This window comes from Bubalus kerabau, chromosome 22 (assembly GCF_029407905.1).
Source record: "Bubalus kerabau isolate K-KA32 ecotype Philippines breed swamp buffalo chromosome 22, PCC_UOA_SB_1v2, whole genome shotgun sequence".
In the NCBI taxonomy this organism is placed as follows: domain Eukaryota; kingdom Metazoa; phylum Chordata; class Mammalia; order Artiodactyla; family Bovidae; genus Bubalus; species Bubalus kerabau.
The window spans coordinates 46,936,790-46,952,125 of NC_073645.1; the positions used below are offsets into that span (position 1 = coordinate 46,936,790).

Below are 15,336 nucleotides of genomic sequence, written 5' to 3' on the forward strand. Positions count from 1 at the left end.
TCTCGGCGTCATTCGCGTTCCCAGTGCCAGGTCACACATGGACTGCGCCTACCAGACTCTCTATCACCCAAGAGGTTTTAAAGTATCAAGTACTGAAAATACATGCAACTTTCCCATTAAAAGCTAGGGCGTGAACACTCCAAAAGGTCAACGTGGCACCCGCTACAGTTGCATTACCGATGCTTCATCCAGGTGGCAGGAAAGCTACAACAAAATCACCCTGAAGGATTCGCTGCTGTCACACAAGAGGGACAGAAACCCACTCCCGGCGGAATCCTAGACCCTGATCTGGGCAGACCTGGCCCTGTGGAGGCAGGCAAACTTGCTTCCCAAACTGGAAGGAATTCCTGGGCAGTGACCCTTTGACCTACCTTATCTTAAATTCAATGTGTGTTAGCTCAGATACCTCCAAAAACAGATACCAGAACAAGATGAATAACAGACTGTACCAGAGACTTCTTGGGAGACGTGAAATAGGGGGCAGAGGGGACGCTGGTCTGACTCCTCTAGAGAAGACAGGGAAGGTGAAATCTTGGCCTGCCGGGCAGTTCAAGGCCAGAGGGGAGTCTCTAGGCCCAGAGGACAGGCTGTTGGGAGGAGTCGGCGGACAGGCTGGCATCCCCCACTGAGCTCGGCCCTAGCTAGGAGAGGCCTGTGGAAGGAGGGCTCTGTGAATGTGGTGCTGGAGTCCACTTGCAGAAGGTGTTTGGGGCCACCAGTTACATTCCCAGAAGGAAAAGATCAGAGGTGTCTTTTCATGACAGCCACACCATGCCAAGTCACTGCAACACTTTTCCCACCCAAGGCTTGCTTTTGATCTTCTCCAACAAGCGACAGAGAGACTTCCGGGGCCACCTAGCCACACCCCATGTTTTAGGTGGCTGTCACTTGGCAGGTGTGAGGCAGGAAGTCCTGCGGGGATGCTCACCCTCAGGGAGGGCCCCCTGCAACGAGGGGAGGCTGACGGATCTCCAGGACTTAGTGACGAATGGACAGGGCAGGTGGAGAAGTGAAAGGCATGATGCCAAGCCTGGGGACCTGGAGAAGTGGCCGCCTGCTCGCTGAAGCAGAACGTGAGGCAGGGGTTGGTTTGATGGATGATCAAGTTAATCAACTACCCAAACTCAGCGTTGTTAGTTCACACTATCTGCTTTAACAAATGAACCCAAAATTGAATATCAACTCAACACAATAAAAGTTTACTTCTGTATCACGAAATGATCAGTGTTCCCGATGGGCGGGGAACTCTTCACGTGGCGATTCAAGGGTCCAGGATCCTCACTTTCTCCTCTGGACTGGCCACACCCGGTTGACAATGCAGGTAAGAAAGACTGCGTAAAGCACACTTGCTTCCTAACCACTTCTCCCAGGAAGTGACACCTACTGCCACCAGGGCTCCACTGGCAGCAACTACCCGGGGTCTCCAGGAGCTGCCAGAGTGGCGGTGGGGCAGCCACCGCAGCAGCAAGTCCCCACCACTGGCACGAAGCACAGATCTCTGGTGGACATCTGGTCATCTCCACCACACTTACACGTTCCAACTCGATCTCGAGAGGCTTATTTTGGAAGCAATATAGGCCTTCAGCTCTCTCTGAACACCATAATCCAAGGCTACATGACCACTGAACCAAATCTGAAAAGAGATGCCAGCAATTCTGGAAGTGCATCTATTAACTTCTCTTGTTGCCACACAGCTGTGGCATTCACGTGGAAATCTGGTCACAACTCGACTCTCAATGATCAAGTAAAAAGTTGAGCAACTGTCCTTTCATTGGAAAAGGTTTGCAAAATTGGTTTCATGGCCATCAACTCTAAAAATATCAAGTCTTAGACTTGGCATTGTTTAATAAGTCTACTAAGAACGGGGAAAAAATAAATTAATTAAGCTATGCCATATTATCCGTTTTTATGACAGAATTCAGTCCCCAAATGTTGAAAACCAATGAAATAACAGCGCTCTTGTTGAAGTCTTCAAGCGAACCTTGTAAAAGAAACACAAGAATTTCAATTTCACAGAGCCTGGCCCAGGACTGGGTGACTTGCCAGAGGTCACCCAGCTGGTGAGGGACCGTCGGGTGAGGGGGGTTTCCAACCAGTTTGACTCGGGACCTGGATCTGGGTCAAGATCCCAGCAAGTTTTGAAAACTTTCCAAGGCCAAGTCAAGCTCCCAACATCCTCACATCCGTACAGATTCCACTTCAAATGGCAGATAGAGCACCTTGGGTATAATATTCTTATAAATGCATCCAAATTATAAAAAAAAAGAAAAAAAAAACTCCACTAAAATATGAGTTTTCATCTGCATAACACTTAACCAACTAATTCCACGACATTCAAGTGAGAACAGATGATGTACTGGAATATCAAAAACAAGAATCCGATTTGGTAAACAGTTGAGCGCTATTTTCACATCACCCTAATGAATTTAGTTTCAATGAACACAAATCAGCAAACACTCTGAAAATTTTAATGGTATGGTACAAAATGATGCTTTGAATGACAGCCCCAGAAAACAAACTCTTCTCAGCAAGTAATAGATATCACAAGAGAAAAATCAGAAAGGATAAGTTAGTTCAAATCCACTTATAGCCCATGGATCTGCACCTGACCCTGGGCTTGCTTCTCACACAGAGCTCTTCACACTTTGAGTGAAGCAGCAAGGAGAGGCGCTCTGGGTCCCTGGATCTTGCTCAAACAGCCAGGCACAATCTGCTACCAGGTGCCTGGTTTTGTTCCAATACCTGTACAGCAGGTGGGTTAGTACCCACAAAAGATGGTGCATAGATTTTGGGTCAAATTCTTGCCCAGGGCAGGCACCTGCCTCTAGCCAGCTCATTATGGCCCTCAGGGTCAAGGGGCACTGCTGGGAAATATCTGGATGTTTGGGAAGTGTCTGGGATGGTAGGATACAGGCCAAGGTGGGTCCGGATTCCTCCAGAGCCCTGCTCACATGCCCACCCATCCTCTCGTCTGTGTCTCCATCCTGTCATCACTCTGTAAGTGGTACCCAAGTTAAATCTTGGCAGTGAGTTTACATCCACTGAAATGGCAACCCACTCCAGCGTTCTTGCCTGGAGAGCTGCAGTCTATGGGGTCACAGAGTCGGACGTGACTGAGGTGACTTAGCAGCAGCAGCTTTTAAAAAACCATTCAATGACCAGGAGACAAGGAAACGCACTGACACCCCCAGAGAATGCAGAGGGCCATCGCATTCACCTGAGTCCTGAATCTTTTTTCATCTGAAAACCAAGGTTGTTGTTTGGAGGCTGTAATTAGAACATATTAGAACACGGTTGTAAACTATAAGTCACTCTAAAAAGAGTGGACTGGTCTTTTGAAATGACATTTCTGCCTTGGTTATAATAAACCAACATTAAAACACTCAGTTGTCCTTAGGAAGAATTCTGAAGCCTACCTTCAAACCCAAGTGAACTCCACAGCTACGTGGGGACAAGGAAGCACCTCCTTTCTGCTGTATCCTCCCCGAGCCTGACCTGGGGGAACCACGGCTACTTAACTGAATTCTGAGTCCAACACACACTTCCTGGCCGCAGCCCCAAGACTGATCCAGCTTTCTTTTTTCCGCTGGCAATGAAGTTTGATTTCAAAAACAAAAGCACACAAAGGCATTTAAGACACCTGTATGATGTTAAAGAAACAAAAGACTACAGATGAGATTTTAAAAAGCACGTGATCAGAAGGGAGGAAGGCGAGCATTCAAAAGCCACATCCTGGGGCTCTCGCTCTCTGTGGGTGCAAAGACTAAGGGGGCTCCCCAAAACCACAGCCCAACTCCTAAATCCGTTACCTCTTCTCAGTCCAACAGCCACGCACGCCATCAAGTAACTGCTCCTGCTCCCAACTCATGGGCAAGGGGGCACCGAGGCTTTGAGCCTCACACCAGGAGTCCACAGCAGAAAAAGCAGAGATGGACCCCGAGTGCACCCATGGAGGGCCACCTGGCACCTACAGCAGAGGCCAACGGGGCAGGAGGACTTCAGCAAAATGAGACTAAGCGTCAGGACAGACCCCCTGCGGCATTCAGGCCCCTCTGCTTTCTGCCACCCTCTTCACCCATGTGGGCGGAGGGGGCGTCAGAGCATGGTCTGCCCGTTGGTCTGGTCAGTCTCCTCCCCCATCCCACATTAACCACCAACCCTCAGCAATGGCTTCACCCCAGCACTCAGCACTCAGCCCGTCAGGATCTGATGTGTGATTTTTCGACTCTCAGACCCTTTTCTTTCCATAATTCAGAGGCAGCAGCCAAGTGGCATCACTCACAAAGGGTCCTGGGGCACCCCCAACCCACTTGGTCCAGCTAAAGGGACCCTTTCCCGGGTCCAAGTATCACATGTGTGTTTGGCTCCATCCTACCTGGGGGCACCAAAATCCCTCCTCCCCCAGCGCCTTCCACAGCAACCCACTGCCTCTAAACAAGACAATTCCCTGGAACTCCTCCAGGGTTTCCTTCACTCCCCTTTCAGCACTACGCAGCCCCCCGGTCCCCTCTCTCCCTCCTGTCCTGGTGAGTTCACAGCACACACACCCCACCCAGCCTTCGTAGGCCGAGAAAGCTCACACAGGGGTGCTGAACACCCTAGATTCCCGTGAGACACGGCTGAGCGCAGGATTCTTTTCCTACCAAAAAAACACACACAGGACCCTCCCCGCCCCACCCTCCCCTAGACTCATACCATTCCTGGGGTTCACACCCCCAACCCAGGCACGGAGCCCAGGGAGGTCCACAGGCCTGAGTCAGGCCCTCCGGCTTTGTTTCCTAGGCAACAGCCACTCTCTCCTTTGCAGCCACACACTGACCACGGCAGGAAGATTCTAGCACTCCTGGAGTTTCTCCTCGAGGGTGGGAGACAGCCGCTTTCCTTCCGGAGGAGCCCTGAGGCGGATGGGACCCCGGCAGCTAGCTCTCCCCCGGGCACCTGTGTTGCCAAACTGAGGGCACTTTGGCTCCAGGAGAGCCTGGCAAAGGAAACAGCCCCACAGACTCTCACCCGGTGATGGGGAACCAGGCCGCTCCTCGGTGAGTGGCTCTGGTCACCTGGCCCGGCGGCAGAGGCGTACCTGTCACAGCCGACACCTGGCTGAGGGGCTGGGCCTCCCAAGAAGCCCTTCTCTGCCCCTGCCTCCAGCGTGTGGGGCAGGGAAGTTAGGAGTTGCCCGACTCTTTGAGGCCCTGCCTTCTAGCCCCCGGGCTTGGAAAGGGCCACGTGGCCTCAGCTGGGCGGGGAAGGGCCTCTCTACCCGACTGCCCATCAGAGCCACCTGGGAGCTTGTTAATCTACCGGGCGGGTTCCAGCCCGCAACCAGGGACTCAGAACCTCTGGAGGGGCTGGGCTTGTTTCCAAAGCTTCCCCAGGTGATCTCAGGTCCAGGCAATGATAAAAAGGATGGGGGCAAAGGGCGTGATGGCCTCCAAGGAGAGGGGGGAGCTGGAGGGAGCCCATAGCCCACCCCCTTCAAGAGGACTTCCCAGACCTCGGGTGGGTGAACGAGACCCCCAGCGCCCAGGGGTCTGGGTACCCCCAACCCACTTGGTCCAGTTAAAGGGACCCTTTCCCGGGTCCAAGTATCACACATGTGTTTGCTTCCTCCTACCTGGGGGCACCAAAACCCCTCCCCCAGCACCTTCCACAGCAGCCCACTGTCTCTAAAGAAGACAATTCCCTGGAACTCCTCCAGGGTTTCCTTTACTCCCCCCTTTAGCACAACACACTCCGGTATTCTTGCCTGGAGAACCCCATGGACAGAGGAGCCTGGCAGGCTACAGTCCCGGGGCCACAAGAGTCGGACACGCCTTAGCGACTAAACCACCACCACATCACCACCCAGCACGCCTGGTCCCCTCTCCCCATCCTGTCCTGGTGAGTTCACGGGCCACCAGGAGTCTTCCCTTACCGGCTCACCTGCGTGTCCACTGCCCTCTGGCTACGTGGCCTGCTCCTTGCGGGCCGGATTGGGTCAGGCTGGTTCAGGCCACCACACTAGCTAGGGACACTGCCCAAGGCTCGTTAGCCGCGAGAATACAGAAGGCCCACCAGAGAGCAGGTGCCATGGAGTAAGTGGGCAGGAAGGAAGACGAACTCCACGGAGCCCATTTTCACAGGATTCGTGCCCAGGGCATCTTTCCAAGCCTCCCTGCCATAGGTCCAATTGACTCCTGACCCGCCCCCGCAGCCCCCGCAGAGCTAAATCCACCCAACCCACAGCAAACACCTACCACCTGCCTGAGGGCTGAGGAACTCGGATAGCGCGGTCTGTTACAAGATACCCTCCAAAACGCTGACTATTAGTCCCTCCAAAATAGCATCACTAGGCCACAGACATACAGGGACAGACACATAAAACACATTCTCCCAAAATGGCAACAGGGCGTCTCCCAGGCGGCGCTGCCTACAGCCTGGAAGGGGCTCTGACTTCAAATGGGCTCCGGGCAGGGGAAGGGTGGGGCGAGCTATAGCTGGGAGGGGTCGGGTCAAACTTTTCCCCACCCAAACCTTCAGCCCTGACATCACCACCAGGAAACGAGATGTTTGTTTTATTACAAGGTCTCATGTTCCTGCTGCTTCTTTACCTAGAAGTAAAAAAATTTCCACCTGGGTCTTCACACACCAATGTCACCAAAATCATAATTCACCAAACTATCAAAACCACCCACAACTGCAGAGAAGGAGATTAAAATGGGAAAGGGATGAGGAAATTAAGCAAATACGAAGGAAAGTGGAGGAAAAGTTCCGTTTGACCAGAACAGATTTTGCTCTTTTTCACAAAGCGCTATACTGTCTGCAGACCCAGAGTCCCCTCTGGTGCCACAATGGTGACTGATCTCAGAGCAGGAGACTGGCTCGGGGGCCTGTGAGGCCTTGCTGACTGTGGTGGGCTCAACTGCCAGCACCCCCCACCCACAGTCCCCTGCAGGAGCTCAGCCAGCTCTCAAGGATGGGGAACAGCACACACAATATCAAGGGTCAGACTTTATCTTTTAAATGCACAATGTGCTCGAGCCAAAAACAAAACAAAAAGCCTTCCCAAGATGCTTTCCAAATTCCAGAAACACACTGGGCTGGAAAAAAAAAAAAAAAATGGAGCCCTGTTTCCTCTTATTTTTAATCTTACTTTGGCGAGGTTCATAATAAAAGAGAATAACCTATTTATTTGCTTACCTTACTTGGAAAGACAATAAATTGGAAAGGCTTCATAAATCTCGCAGGGAATTCCTTTAAACAAGGACTGTCAGCAAAAATCCGTAAATAACCCTCTGCCAGTCTCCAGCAATCACCTCCACCACACATTCTTTTTCCTTCCTGCTTTTGTACTAATCTTCCAGCAAACAAATCAAATCAAGCACTAAAACGTTTTTATTCTTTATCAAGGTGAGGCTCAGAAAACATCCGGGAGTCCACCGGACTGTTGACTTACTTAGGTGTCCTCTGAGAAGAATCAGATGCAGCAAAGGGCCCCCAGGACAAGAAGACGGAGACCCCCGAACCCCCAAACCCTACCACACTGCTCTTACCGATTTACAAAACCCAGGCTGGCAATGGGCTTTTGCACACAGAGCCAGGGACAGGCATCAATTTGACCTGGAGCAAAGCTTGAACCTTATGAAACAGATCCTATCCAGGTGGGTTTCCTCCACCTTAGCTCACCCTTCAGCCCTTGTAATCCCACCGTCGGAGACCTTCCAGATCCAACCAGGCGGCTGCTAGTCAAGTTCACTCATCCCCATGTTGACCAAGATGAAGACAGCTCAGAACTTGGAGATGTCCAGAGCAAACCCCCAGCTCATCCAGCAGCCCAGGCCTGTTCCCACCACGTTGACTTGTGAGGCACCTGATTAAAACGACCTTCAAAAACAGCCAAAGATGGACAGTCTCATGCTGAGGTTTCAAGGACTGTGCTAAAAATAAGCCTAAATAAGAGGCAGAGGGAGGCTCATGGATAATCAAATGTGTAATCAATTTACATGTCAGGGAAGGATAATTACCATAACCAAAAAGAAAAGTTCTCCAAGCCAAAAGGTTAAGAAAGAAAATTAAACCAGCAAGCCACCACTACCCACATGGAAACAAAAATGTACGTTTTCGGAAAGGACAAGCCTCTTGTGTTCCCGGCAGCTTCCAGAGCCTTGAAACTTCCCTTCAGGACCATGATTCTTGGTCCTGGGTGTGATTCATGATTCTTGGGTGTGAGACACAAGACTAGCGAAACCCAAACAACTTGTCACACTTGTGCACAGCCAGCAATACACGCAGCTGCTTAGCTGTGCAAGGGTTAGTCGCTCGTGCTGTCTGACTGTGCGATCCCACTGCGGCCCGCCAGGCTCCTCTGTCCGTGGGGTTCTCCAGCCAAGAAGACTGGAGTGGGTTGCCGTGCCCTCCTCCAAGGGATCTTCCGGGCCCAGGGGTGGAACCTGCGTCTCTTATGTCTCCAGCATTGGCGGGCGGGTTCTTTACTACTAGTGCCACCTGGGAAGCTGTCCAAGGAAACGGGCTTTTCATTCAAATCCCACCAAGATTTCAAAGGGCTGTGTCCCTGCAGGTGACTGAGCTGCCCAGAAAGAACCTCATGTGCTGAAGATCAACCTCCAGCAGGAAGGGCGCCTCAGCTGTTTCTATTATGAAGGCACCAAATTCATCTGTTCTTATCGTCTCCCCTCCTGGCTCACTCCCGGTGCTCAAGAAAAATTATTATTATAGACCCACCTGATTAACATATTTCTAGTGTTTCCGAGTGAAGGCAGAGGCCTTTCTTAACTGGCACTCTCTGAAATAGTCACTTGACAATTTGCACACCTCAGGCACGATTGCCCGCCGAAGCCAGTGGGGCCTGGGCACTCAGCAGCGGTTGCCCACTCCCTTCCCTCCAAGACCGCTGCGATTTCAGGATCCATGCAAGTGAAGCAGCTTCCCACCTGTTACCTGTGTTAACCTGGGGAGCTACCCTGCAGAGACAGGAGTGGAGCCCCAGGAGGGCGCAGGGGAGGCACCCTGGGTGCAGGAAGGACACGGGCAGGCCCTGGGAGCCTAGACCTGCAGTCCTACTGTGCTCCCCAGGACTCAGACAGCCACCGCCTGGGTAAGAAGGTCATGTGTACACGGGACCACCGAAGATGCTTCCAGAGCCCCTCCGGACAGAAACCACTTCCCTGCCCTTTAAATAAAATCCAGCCTTTGATTTTTCCTGTAAATAAATTCCAGTGTTTGGGCAACTTTTCTCCCCTGGGCAAGGATGGGAGGGCAACGCAGTCTCAGGGTGGTTGTGGCAGCTTCTGGACCCCAGAACCTCCCAGCAGCCAGGTCCCCAGGCTGGGAGGACTCGGGTCTCCCCATGGGCTGGTGGTGTCGTGTCCCGCTCCGCGCCGTCCCCCCACCCCAAGGAAGAACCGTCCAGAGTGTGGAAGCCACCCAGGAACAAGCAGCTCAAAATGCTGCTTCAAATAGCCCTTGTCCCACTGGGGCACCAACCTTTCAGCAACTAACCCCAGGCTCCAACCTCTTTGCATCTGGAAGCTCCCCCAAATATTCTAAGCATGTGGTCACGTCTCTGCTGCACTCACAGTATGCGTGTCAGCTCACGGATGACCACCCCAAAGAGGCCAAGGATGCTTAGATGGAAATCTCAGGCCAAGAATCAAGGTCAGGGGCGTCTGAGCTCATAGGCATCAGAAGGTTTGCTAACAGTGAATGCTGGCAAAACGCACTGGGAGTCACTCTGCCCGGTGAGCCCTCTCCCTGCCCTGAGCGCTGGGGTACCGGGCGCAAACCGCAAGCCCTGAAAAGACAGCTCCAGCAACAACCGGAACACTAATAAGTGCAGTGATCCCCACTTAACAATTTCAAAAATTCAAAGAGTCATTTCATAAAATTTCCCCCAAATGAACAGACACAGAGAATATTTTAAGACTATGAAGAGTGAGCTGGTGGTAGCTTCCTTCCCAAAGTGCAACAGAGACCACTCACAAGCACGCCCTCTGGGTGCAGAGGGGCCGGCCTTCATCATACACCTCCTCCTGAGAGAAACCAGGGTCCCCTGTGACACACAGGAGCTGGCAAAGGTGGCAGTGGAACCCAGGACTCTGGCTCCAGGGTGGGACGCCAACCCAGGTGACCCACCGCTGACCCTCCCACAGGAAAGGGCGCTGGTCCCTGCAGGCTGCCCACCAACCAGCCTCCTCGACCACAGACTGGGGTCTGGTCTCTACCTGCGGGAAGCCAGGCTAGGCCGTGAGGGATGCCCTGCACCCCTAGAGACACAGGGACCAGCCTGGGCATGCAGGAACCCGAGAGCAAACACTGCCTGGCTCTCTGCTCAAACACTTCCGCACCGAGAGAACAGGAAGGAGCCGGTGACCCACGGTCACTCCCAAGCCCTCTGGACATGGAGCCGGCGGCCGTGGTGGGCAGAGGAGGCACCTGTCCCCAGGCACCTTCCAAGAGGGGCTGGCGGAACCCGGGGAGGAAGGTGAGCAGCTGTTGTGTGTGTGTGTGTGTGTGTGTGTGTGTGTGTCCGTGGAGAGTCCAGGGACAATGACCGGAGGTGTACCCAGGCACGAGGTGTGGGTGTGGAATTGCCCGCTTGAAGGAGGAGGGGGCCCCTTGGGGGGCTGGGGGAATTAATGGAGCAGATAAAGATTCCAACCACAGAGTCTACCCAGCCTGGGCCAACTTCCTTAAGTGTCCTTAACTTCCTTGAGTGTTCCTCCCTGTGGTGACACGGTGGGACCCACTCAGGCAAGTCTGTCTGCTGAGCCTGGAGGGTCTCCCTGAGCCGGCAGAACCCTCGGACATGATAGACATCCGAGAAAACCCTGGCACCTCACACGAACACCCAGGTACTTTCCCACACTTCCCAGACTGGCCTTGCTACTGTTGAAGAGGGAAAACTGCAGCAGTGGTGGGCGGGATGAGGGAGGGCGGAATCACCACAAGGAGCTCCTGGGACCTCTCTTGGTGACCAAACTGGTCCGCAACCACATGGCTTTTGCACAGCGTTGGACAAAACACGCAGAATTGCACGCTGAAAGGGTGAATTTTACTGTACAGAAAGTATATCTATATAGCATTCTTAAAAAGTTGATCCCAGGACTTCCTGGTGGTTAAGTGGTTAAGACTCTCAACTCCTGGGGCATGGATTCAATCCCTGGTGGGGGAACTAAGATCCCACAAGCCATGCTGTGCAGCCAAAATAAAAATAAGTAAATAAAATAAAGGGGCTTTTCAGGTGACGCAGTGGTAAAGAATCCGCCTGTCAATGCAGGAGATGCCAGAGACTTGGGTTTGATCCCCTGGAGAAAGAAATGTCAACCCACTCCAGTGTTCTTGCCTGGAGAATCCCATGGACAGAGGAGCCTGGATGGGGTCACAAAGAGCCAGATACGACTGAGTACGGCACAGCAACAAACAAAAAGATAAAATGCTGTGTCTGGTGGCGGTAAATCTGGCCCTCTCGCTTGGCCTCCCCAGCCCCACCGACTGCCCCACACCTTATACTCTTTACTCCAACAAAGAGAGAATAAGAATAATGATAAAAACAATAAAGCCCAAACTGGAGAGAACTCAGGGTGCAATGTTGAGGGTTTGTCATGCATTAACTCACTGAGTCCTCACACACATCAGAGGTGGATACGAAGAACGCCCACCCACCTCGAGGATACAAGGAGGCAGGGACCTTCCCCAGGCCTGCAGCTGAGCCCCAGGGTCGCCAGGATGGGAGGTGGATGTCTGGAGGTTCCATGCTCAAAGTGTTAGTCACTCAGTCATGCCCCTATGACTCTTTGCAACCCCATGGACTGTAGCCCACCAGGCTCCTCTGTCCATGGGATTTTTCCAGAGAATACTGGAGTGGGTTGCCATTTCCTTCTCTAGGGGATCTTCCCGACCCAGGGATCAAACCTGGGTCTCCCACACTGCAGGCTGACTCTTTACCATCTGAGTTACCAGAGCCACCCAACACTGCACTTCCTCAGGCCAGAAGAACAGCCCCCCTGGCCTGGAGAGGACCCACCCTCCACCCCTGCACTTGGGATGCACCCTGCCCCCATCCCAGCTCTCTGAACTTCAGAGTAAATCCTCCTTGCTCTTGCCTGCAGCCTTGGCATCGGTCACACAGTAGGAGCTCTATTTGCTGAAGAAGCAGATCTTGGTTCAACAGGCAATTTTCAGAAGAAGCAAATGCATCTCAATGTCACAGCATCAATTTCCACAAATCAATCCCAATTGAGCTACCTTAGCATACGCTGTAAAAATTTTAAACCCTATGCATAAAATATTATACATCCATTTTTATTTGATCTACTAAGTTATAAAGCTTTCCTCAATCTCTTAAAGGTGGTTTTCCCAGTAATGCATAACTGCTTAATTGGGAAGTGTACAAACCATAATTACACTGCCTAACACGACAACATTGCTTATGGGAATATCTCTGTTCATGTATTCTGCTTTATTTTGTATTTAATCTCTATTAAGATGTCTATATGAAAATAGGTATGCTAGTCTTCATAGACACCATAAATCATAAAGTCATTTCCTTGCTAACCCAAGTCCAAAAGCAGCCCCCAAAGAGACTACTGGGGCCCCAAAGGCTCCCACTTCTCATATTTAAGCACAGTTGGTAAGCTTTCAACGTGTGGCCCACTTAGCTCTGTGCCACTTTGCCAGGTAAGGGTGACGGTAATGGCTATCATTTCTCTCACAGAAAGTGGCTTGGCCTGACAGTCAAAAAATACCCCAAACTGCCCCCCAGAAAGCAGTTACTCAAACCAGAAAGGGCAAATTCTTTCCTGTGCCCAAGACCACAGTTGCCAACCTCACAGCAAGAGGCAGGTGGAAACCCCTTAAATCCTCGGTGGACATTGCACACAGCCTTGCAAGTTCACTCTTCAGCTGGCACAGGGCATGTGCCACAGGGTCCTCCAGACCTCAACACAGGGGTACCACCCCGCACGTTTCTCTGCCTTGGAATGCGTACACACACACACACACCCCATCCCTAGAACTATCTGGATACACAGCCATTCTCTAAGCAGCCTGGTGTTGGAAAAAAGAACCAGTTCAGATTCTGCGCCATCGTTTATTAACTTGAAGCCCGTCCCTGTATTGGGAAAGCCTTACCACCTCCTACCGAGGTCATCACCAAAACAAAACAAGCAAGTGTATGATAAGGTGTTCCTAAAAAAGGACCTACAAAGTGTATGATAAGGTGTTTCTACAAACACCTCTGCTGTCCTCGATACAGCAACATAAGCGATCAGCCTCAGTGAAGCTAATCAATAAATTCTATATTGATTCAATACTAATCAATACACTCATCAATAAATTCACCAAGGTAAAAAAGGATTTGCCACAAAACGTGTTTATCTGCATTTCTGAAACAGAAAAGTGTCATCCCCAAATCTGCTTGGCAACATGGATGAAATAACACACAAGCGAGATTAAAAAGTCGATGCAGACTTCACTCGCCCATGTGGTGAGGTGGGAGTGCCTCCTGCTGACCTCTGCCTTCAAAGACAGTCACCAACTCCGCCGCACCCATCCTCGGCCTGAGTATACAGACTTTCAAAGTGCGCTCCACTGCCAGCGCGCCTCATACCTTACTAAAAAGTAATTTGTAAAAACAATTTGTCTTACCACTAGGCTACGACGCTCAGACCAGCCTCCTCCCCGTGAGCACTGCTGACTGGTCAGAAGAGACAGTTAAAAGTCAAGTGCATCGGAACAAAGACCCAGCTCCAACTTTTAACGGGCGCGCGTGTGCGTGCGCACACACACACACAAAATTTCCCTCAAGTCCCTCAGAATATTGAGTGCTGGTTGAGGGGGTAGAACCCCCGCTTAAGCCAAAAAAAAAACAACAACGAGAGACTGGGTCAGGCAGAAATCCAGATTTCCACTTTGAGATCTATTCATTCAGATGGGGGAAGAGTATTCAAATATAAAAGCCTTCAATCATTGGTCATGCCAAATGTTCAACAACTAGACTCAAGTTGTGTGGGTATGTGGTTTGTTTTTAAAGAAAGATGGTGTGCATGCAGTTCGAAGGCTCTGGACTGGCTGCGTTGAGAACCCCCTCCTGGTGGTTCTCAGTCCAGATGTCCCTCAGGTGGAGCCCCAGGAGACTGACTCCCAGCCAAGGGTGCCCTGGGGCTCCACCTGCTCCAGAGGCCACCCTCTCAGGGCACCTGGGCAGCCAGTAGCCCTCCCCGGGGACCGTGAGTCACTCATGTGAAAACCACCAAGCCCACAGCCAGCTTCTTGCCACTGACTGTGTGCCCAACTCACCTGCTCCCTTCTGATAAACAGTGCACAGAGGACCCCTCCCTATTCCTGTGTGTGTGTGTGTGTGTGCGCACGCGCACGCACGTGCTTGTGTGCTTAGTCACTCAGTCGTGTCCGACTCTCTGCGACCCCATGGTCTGTAGCCTGTCAGGCTCCTCTGTCCATGGACTTTTTCAGGCAAGAATACTGGAGTGGGAAGCCATCCCTTTCTCCAGGGGATCTTCTGGACTCATGGATCGAACCCGGGTTTCCTGCATTGCAGGCGAATTCTTTTCGGTCTGAGCCACCAGGGGAAGACCCCAATCCCAACTCTCTGTTCTAGATGAAACGAGACACAGTGTGCAGAGGAGGGGTGGGGCAGGGGCAGGACACTTACTTAGTTACCTAAGAACCACCAAATCTGCAGATATTGCCACTCTTTTCCTCCATCACCAACGCCAAGAGTATCAAACAGCTCACGTTCGAACCCTTCCCACCTGCATCAGCCTTCCTTTCTGTGCACATGTGCAAACGTGGCAATAGGGCATTCCGGCCCCTGACCCCAGAAATGCCCTTGCATTCCACCCCTGGCTGCCTCCCAAGGGCATTTGCAAGGATCATCTCGCTTCACAAGTGACGTTTCTTTTAACAGTACGAATTAAGCCAGAGGAAGCTGCTGGTCCATGAAATGACCAGCCACCCCGAAGGTGACGATCGGTCTCTTCCACAGGCTCCGGAAGACACATTCCCTAACCCCAGTCCCCCGCCCCCAACCGTTTCTCGCTCACCTGACCCAATGGGGCAGCTGGGAGCAGTGGCACAGCTGGGGGTCGGGGTAACCGGTCCACACCCAATGTGCGTCTGGCCCTGGGGGACAGCCAGCCCATTTCTAAGAGTGGGCGACTGCCCTGTGAGGAGATGACTTCCTGGCCCAGATGGGGACACACAAACACCCACGGCACATCGGACACCCAGCTGGACCCAGGCGGGTCACCAGCGCCGCTGCTGACCGAGTGCCCACCACGTGCCAGGAAGGCAAACCCAACACGTGGTTCTCTGGGAAGC

General features: G+C 52.1%; 1 protein-coding gene across 21 annotated transcripts in view; it reads right to left on the minus strand.

Moving 5' to 3' along the window:
- The window catches only part of CTBP2 (C-terminal binding protein 2), a 168,690-nt gene that overhangs the window by 136,602 nt on the left and 16,752 nt on the right, over positions 1-15,336 (minus strand). For 2 of the 21 annotated variants that reach the window (XM_055560892.1, XM_055560903.1), the window contains exon 1: positions 7,533-7,612. The exons of 7 other annotated variants lie outside the window; for them this stretch is intronic. The gene's annotated coding sequence lies outside the window, so the exon portion shown is untranslated. Of the gene's footprint in view, positions 1-5,080; positions 5,862-5,922; positions 6,204-6,236; positions 7,130-7,179; positions 7,464-7,532; positions 7,613-7,665; positions 8,036-8,078; positions 9,565-15,336 lie in introns of those variants that run through there. 12 more of the 21 variants (XM_055560886.1, XM_055560899.1, XM_055560884.1 and 9 more) reach the window with 10 other exon arrangements.